Here is an 8,201-nt window from a genome sequence, read left to right on the forward strand (position 1 = left end):
ATTTATCCAAAGCACTTCTAACTGAACTGTATCAGTAAAAAACAATCCTGCTCAAGATATGGCAAACCAGATCCTCAAATGGCTTGGAAAGTCCTCTTGTTACATTGGTGGGTATTTTTCAATGTCAGAACATCCATGAGCATTGCAAGGTCCAAAAAAACACAGGATAAACGAGAGCCTGCAGATGGAAGGCATCTCCTTCCCAGTGGCTCAGCCTCAACACACTCAAGGACGCAGCTTAGGGCACGAGGAGCTGCTGTGGTTTCTCACTCAGGCTCAAACCCTGCCACAGCTTTTCTGCAAACACACCTTGAGGTTCCCCTGTGACCAACTGGAAGTTGATAAAACAACCATGGATTAACAAGGGAAAGGGTCAGCTGCCAGGCACCCCAGCCCCGTGTCACAGCTCACTGGTGCAAATCCCAGTTAAGCTAAAGAAAACTAAAACCTGTGCTCACACAAGCCCACTGTGATTTCTGTGTACACTTCAGGCCCCCGTGAGTTCTGGTCCCAAGTTCACACCCAAACAGGAAAGGGACAATCTTGTGCTTCAGGTGTGACTGAAATCTCACTCAACTCCCTTTGCTCATGAGAATTCAAGGCTGGATCTCGCTGAACAGCTGACCTGACTTCAGTCTTGCCACATGAGGCCAAACCCTAACAGAAACCACCTGTGGTATTTCAATAACATTAAATCCAAGCTGAATTCAGCCTTGTACCTGACTCGCATCCAGCATCAATTTCCTTGGCCCACTTCAAGTCTCTTGCTGTCAACACTCCAGGGCTGAGAGTCATGGAAGAATGAGCTGCATTCTGTTAAACCTCATGGCCAGTGCTGCCAGCTGAAGTGTTATCCCTGCTCCCCATGCTGAGGATGGGCTATGAAACAGAACAGTTTGTTTTCCAAATCTGATGCAAGGCTCCAGTTATTCAGCTTGCAGTTCTGACTGCGAGAGGGCTTAGCCAGCTCTGACAACATATGGATGTGATCCATGGTCCTGGCTGTTTCCTATAGGATCTGGAAAGGTCTGAGGCATGACTCTGTCTTTCTGCTGCACTTGGAATTTGCTGTGATGCACAGGAGGAGGAATTCCTGGGAAAGGCCAGGGACTCTCCAAGGATGGTCCCAGATGCTCCCTCTGTACACACCAGCTCGTGAGTGCAATATTCCAAGGTTTGTGTGTTCAGCCAGCACCTGGCTGGCTGCAAACTCACCTCTGCTAGTGGCAGAGTAGGAAAACTCATGTATTGTTATCTCTTTTGGCCTTATTTATAGAGCTCTGTTAATGCTCTGTGCTGAACAGCAGCAGCCCTTGAGCCACACGAGCATGTCACACACACCACAGACCTGCCTGAGTGTGGGGATATTTTAACCACAGCACAGAGCTGCAGCCCCACCACGCCTTACTGATCACGGAATTTCAGCAGCAAACATTTTAAGAGCCCACTGATTCCCTGTTCAAATACATCATCTTTACAGCTCCATCTTCCCCAAATCCTGCAGAGCTGTCAGATTTCTTGGGGTAAAGTGACATCTCAGGTGTCTTGGCATCTCCAGATTTGGTTCTCCGGCAGCACCGGGTCCTGCCAATATCATGAGGTGACCAAAAAATGAGGATTTGGCTGCGTGGTGTGGGTTCATCTCACCCATTTAGGTTTATAAACAAGCAGAAATGCAAACAACTTTAACCAGAATTGTTTATGATATGAACAGTGACCTGGCATCTGCCACTTCATCACCTATTTCTGTCACAAGAGGTTTCCTTGTCTCTATATGCAAGCAGCACAGAGGAATTTGCTTCACTTATTTGTATAAATGTGCCAAATAAAGTAAATGTAGTTATGCTCACGTGTCAAAATGAGGGAGGGCCACCAGAGGATCTGAGGACAGCAGCTCCATCCTTGCACAGGAAACGTCCACTGAAATTAAGATAACAAGAGCAAGAAGATGAATAAAAAATCAAATGAGAACAGACTGCATTTTTGCCTCAGGCGCTTGATACCACAACCATTAAATCAATATCAAAATTTCCACTGCATTTAGAAAACAATTTAAATATTTCTGGAAAAAAATATAGTCTGTACAAAATGTCATTTGTGTCGAAAGAATGTTTGGACAAAGAACCAGTGGCTGTTATTATTGGCAATATCAGAGAAACAAGGCCCCAGTTGTCCTTTCCTAGAAGGGTTAAACTTCTCCTATTATGAAACAAAAAAAAACAATCTCTGTAAGGAAAAAAAATTCCAGCCAATGCCCATCCAAAACTCCAGGTCACCAGCAAATACATCCAAATACACAATAAGGTCATACGAAGAAATTCAGAGAACAGCCCTCTTTGTCTAGAATATTAAGTACTGGAACAAATAACAGCAACATCCTCATGAGTTGTTCACATTTTTCCCAGCACAGCTCTTCCATGCTGAGAGTTGCTTTCTTTTTCCTATCACTCTGTGTGGATTTTTCTCTCTCATCATTTGTCTCCCCTCCATTCCAAGTAAAGCAAGGTGTGTGTCTTCTCCTGGAGTCACCTATGAGACTGCAGATCCCTGCAGCTGGCCCAACTAGAAATCTTTTTTTTGCATTTGTTGGTTTGGGGTCTCTTTGAAATGAATAAAATAATTCATTAAACCCTCCCTCATTCCTCTTCTTGCTGTCCTGCCTTTTCCCACCAGGCCCCATTTTTTCCTGCTCTTCCTTGGTCCTTTCCTTCTCAGAGCATTTCTCACCCCAAGATTTTCAGCAGTGACTGCTACAAGTTCTTACCCAACCCTAATCCAAACACTTCTCCTTATCCCATGTAATTATTTCTCACAAAAAGTGTCTCTAGGCTGGGACCTTGCAAATGGAGCACAATCCTGCAAGGCTTGTTTTTGCAATAATAATTTTAGGTGGAGGGGTCCCAAGAGCTTCACAGGATTTTAACAAATGTTTTATATATTGCATGGCAAGATAAAGGGGAAAAATGGAACTCCAGAAGTTTGCACGCACAGAATTTCTTAATGGAACTTCTCTGATCCTGCCTGAAGTGGCATAAATATGAAGGAGTGTCAGAAGTTATTGAACAAAGCTCTGTTTTCTCAGTCCCCACATTATACAAGATGTGAGCTCTAAAGAATTCCTTCTGTTCTCTCTCCTATTAATTTCCACATTTTGGACAACTTTTCAACCAAAAGATCAAGCACTACTATCTGCTTTCCAAGTGCCCCTAATGAGGTAATTACTGGGAGCGTAAAATACACACATTTATTGAAACTGAAGCCACCACAGGCTGGGGCCAGGCAGTGCTCAGAGTTCACTCCATTGGCAGCTCAGAGATGTCCTGCCCTGTTCAGATCTTTTTTCTGTAAAGGAGCAAGACATCTCCAGTGTCCATCACGCTGGAGTTACCCTGCTGACCCCTTCTTGAACAAACTTTGCAAACCACGAGCACCCACATCTGAGCAGAGCCCGAGATTAAACACAGTTGTTTGCAGAAGTTTTTCCTGCAGAAGTGCTCAAAGTTCTTTTCCAAAAAGCCTCCCTCCCATCCCACAGAGCTCACCACACATGCCAGGGACAGCAGGAACTTTTTGTTCCTTCAGCGGCTCCTGGGAGCCAGATCTCCCATTGCTCCCCACAGCCACAGCTCCAACCTGCCTCTGCTGGGGTCAGTCCTCTAAATCTCACCAGCTCCCCACGCCCTTCCTTTGGGTCTTGGTCGAAGGAGAATATCCAGAAAAGTGCTCTACTAAGAGCTGCTCAGCTTCTGTCCACGAGGGTGGGGGTCTCTGCCACTGGTTGGGAATAGAACTGGGCAAAATCCTACAGGGGAAGGAAAATAAAACCAGCAGCAGCAGGTTGGCCAGATGTAAATTCCTTCCAGTGCCTGAAGGAACGATAGGAAAGATGGAGAGAGACTATTTATAAGAACCTAGAGTGATAGGACAAGGCTCCAAACTGAAAAGAAGTAGGTTTAGATTGGATATTAGGAAGAAAATCTTCCCTGTGAGGGTGAGGAGACCCTGGGCCAGGGTGCCCAGAGCAGCTGTGGCTGCCCCTGGATCCCCGGCAGTGCCCAAGGCCAGGTTGGACATTGGGGTTGGAGCTGCCTGGGACAGCGGAAGGTGTCCCTGCCCATGGGGTAGAACAAGATGATCCAACCCAGGCTGTTCCACGGCTCTATACTAAGTCTAGAAAATTGTTTCCATTGAAAAATACACATCCCAGAGTGGGGAGAAGGGAAAAAAAAGGAAAAAAACCCAACCAAACAAAACAAAAAATCCCACAACCAAGCATGTGAGTTAAGCATCTTCTTTTTTACTTATTTCAGTACTGAATTAGTTTGGATTTTTTTTTTTTTATCCTGCCTGCTTAATTTAAAATCAAGGCCTTTCTTCTGAATTTTCAGATGAGCTAAGCAAAGCTGAAAAAATTTATCAGAAGCACAAGACTGGTTGTGAATTATCTGATATTCTTGCATGAAAGACTTGTGCAATCATTTGGACATTTTATTTTCACCTAGAATTTCAGTTCCCAAAGGAAGGAAAAGCTGAGATTTACAGTTCATTCATGTCCCCAGGAACCAACCTCAAGCTGTGAAAGCAAGTGTCCTTAAATGATTTCTTGCTATTCTACAGTCCCAATTAGCTCAGATCGTAATGTCGACTTTGCTTGGGCTTAGCTTCAAGAGTTATATTAAACTCTAATTGCTGCATAATCCTGTGGCTGATACCTTAGTCATAATGTGAGCTAACAGGTCAACCTTGGCTTTTGGTAAGTCATAAAATGGAAAAAATCCCTCAGTTATAAGAGCTTTAGAATTCTTACTAGACAGCACGCAGTAATTCTTGTTCCTGAGTCATCCTGCAAAAGCTTTTTATAATATCTTGCATTTGCTCTCCGAGCAAGTGATTACACTTCTGTGCTCTTCCCCAGCCATGCAAAGAAGATATTTGAGGCTCAGTGTGCCAGGAGGGATGAATGTGCTGCAGGGAGCACTCCCACGGGCAGCACGTGCCAGGACTGCAAATCCTGACGTGCCAGAGGAGAATCTGCAGCGCCATGTGCGAGTCCAGGGCAGGAAATGCCACCACGTGCTCCACTCACTGGGGTGCAGGCAGGGATTCTGGTCAGCTGGCAGGGGAAATGCACCACTCACACCAGGGATGGGCTTCAAAAAGCACTCACAGGCTGCCAGGGGCAAACAGAACCAACTCTTGGATCTGCCTGAAGGACAGAACCCTTCAAGGGCATCTCGCTCAAAGACATACCCAGAGTGTGCCAGGCTGCTCTGTTAAAGCTCCTTTGGGAAATGGGACTCAGTCCATAGCCAGGAGTACTTGCCTTCCCAGGGTATCTGGCTGGTACCAAAAGAAGCAACTGGGTGTAGATCTTAAGTATTAGGAGCAGGAGGCTGACTTTTTCTTGAGTCATTTTTTTTTATCCCTTTTCGGTACGAATTGAAAAGATTAAATATTTTTAAAGACAATATAAAATGACCCAGCAGAAAGCCAGGACCTCACGTGGTAGCAAGATTGGTGGAAGACATTCTGTGGTTTTGGAAGGTATCAGCTCAATGCTGCTCCTTCAGCTTTTCCCTGGTCATCACTCTGGAAAAAAGGCTGGGAGATTCCCTGCTCCATGTGGGGCACATCCCACAACAAATCTGGCAAACACCTGCCCCAAGGAGGAGGAATCGATCAGTGTCTTGCAGAGAAGGAAGGTTGGAAGATGCAGTATTGCACATTTTGAGCACTACCCAAATTCCAGACGTGTCCTTGCTCCCTGTTATCCTGCTGCTCCTGAGCATTCCCTGCACTGGGGGTTCACAGGGTAATTGCCATCCTTCTAACCAGTAACTCAGTCTGTGGGAGGGAGCTGGTAATTGAACCAGATTCACCATTATTCGGTATTTCCTATTCTCTCACTTAAAAAAAATAAAAATAAAAAAATAAAACCCAAAACCCTTCAGTCGTTTTTTCATGGAGCACAAACTATGACCAGCAAATTTGCAAGAATAGTTTCAGGGCTGAAATCTGTTTGCATCAACCATCTGTCGTTAATAACAGCCCCATGACACTCAGAGGGAAAACATGTACAATCCACCTTCCTATCCTGGCACCTGGGTAACACAATTTGATTTTTAGAACCACTCAATATCCAACAGTTTTCATGGCAGTCAGCGTGGGCAGGAGATAAAGAACATTGTTTGGACAGATAAGAAGAAAAATCAGGAGTGATCTCTGCCTTCACCAAGCTGGATTGATTTTCTTTCTCACATCCACACCAGAGGAAAGGCAGAGCCAGCAGCAGGGAAACAGCCAGGACACAGCATCCTAAAAAAACCAAAAATCCCTCACAATTACTCTGTCATATTTCTGGAGGCAAAGGTGGATGCAGAGACAAGGTGTGCATAAAACCTCCTCATTTCCCTGCAGCTGGGGTTCATTATCAGCTTCCTATATCTGGATTGCTCTAAACTTTCCATTGAACAGATATATTTGTAGAAACCACTTCTAAACTAATAACATTTAAATGAAGGATATGGGCAGCCTGCAGCTATGGCTGCTGTGGAAGCAGATCTTGCAGGCCTGACTCATTGCAATAATGGCTTTGCTATCAACTTCTTAATTATGATGGAAATTACTGGAGCAAATTACCATAAAGGTTTAGGAACATTCAGTCCATTCTGGCCCTTCCAGGTCTGTTGCAATTCATATTTGCTTTTTCTTCATAAATGTTAAAATGCCCGTTGTTTGGTTTTGTTGTTTTTTTGTTTTTTTTTTTTTTTTAATCTGTCTTCTCTTTCTCTTGGGAACATGGGAAAAAAAAAAAACAACTTCTTTTCACCATGGCAAGGTCCCAAGAAAACAGGTGGCTTCATGCGTAAACAATGATAATTGGGAAAGAGGTGATAGAAATTCCAGCCTGCACACTTCCAAGTCCAGCACACAAGTTCTCCACAGCTTATGAGGTTGTGTCAGGCAGAAAGGGGTTGACCACTCCATCAAATCCCAGCTCAAAACCCTTACCAGGATTTTGGGCTTCTTTTGTCCATTCTGATTTGAGAGCAAATTTCTCCACAAATCCATGATCACCCACTCACTTGAAGGGAAAAAGTGAGAATAACACTGGCTGAAGAAAACAATTTTTTGCACCAATGCAGCCTGACCAAGGGATGCAAAGCTTCACATGGATTTATTTGTTTGCAAATCACAACTTTTGGGAAAGACAAGAGCCTGCATAAAACCTAACAATCCCCTGGGAAAGAGCTGCATTGCTATCAATTTAACTGGATACCTTTGCTCCTGCAAATGAAGTTATAAAGGAGCCTGAGCGTTAAAAATTACCATTTCTCTGCTTTCAGAGAACTACCATTACAAGCAAAATCAGAACAAATTTGAGGCACGAGTCCATTTTCAGCAGGGAATTCCTTCGTGTTGGATTAACCAAGATTTACTCAGTGTGCTGATATTTTGTCCACTGGTGTTATCTTGGTACAAGTTCCAGTGAGCTCCACTGGAATTAATGCCCTGATAGGGTCATGCCAGGGGATCCTCCTCTGAGATAAACCAGATTCCCACTGGCATTTAGTGGTTCTTACTGGTTCACTTGAATTTATTCTTCAGGCTGAGGGAAGTGATGGGGGGGACTTTAGGACCAGCAGCTCCTCAAGTGAACTTGCGTGGTGTGATCAGGCACCCGTGGCTTTTTTTGTGCCACGCTTCCCCCTGTGTTCTCATCCCTGCCCAGGCTGGGAACACAGTGTTCCTTCCCATGGAGCGGGGCTGGTCCGAGGGGTGATAATGGAAATGCCTCGGTAATGAACCCATCTGCTGATGTCCTCCTTGGCCTGGCTTGCAGTGCCAAGAAGCTCAGCAGGGGTCTCCCACTCTTTAAAGCCAACATATGCACAAAACCTACGGATTTCACTTTCCCTGAGATTTCCACCCCGCTCCCCTGCTGCTCGTGTTTTAAATACTTTCCCTGAAAAGACTTTTCTGCAGGAGAGGCTGCTGAGCACATCCCCAGCTTTGCTGCTACACAATCTGGAGGCTGGACCACGCTTCCAAACCAACACAAGGCGGTGGAAATCAAGGCAATCCCCATCTTGGTAAAGTATACATTAGCTCTGGGGCTGAGTGACAGAGAAGAATCCGTGCCCTGTCTTGGGCCGTGCTACCTCCAGACACAGCTGGACATCACCCAGCACAGCAATAAC

This window comes from Cinclus cinclus, chromosome 14 (assembly GCF_963662255.1).
Source record: "Cinclus cinclus chromosome 14, bCinCin1.1, whole genome shotgun sequence".
Lineage (NCBI taxonomy): Eukaryota > Metazoa > Chordata > Aves > Passeriformes > Cinclidae > Cinclus > Cinclus cinclus.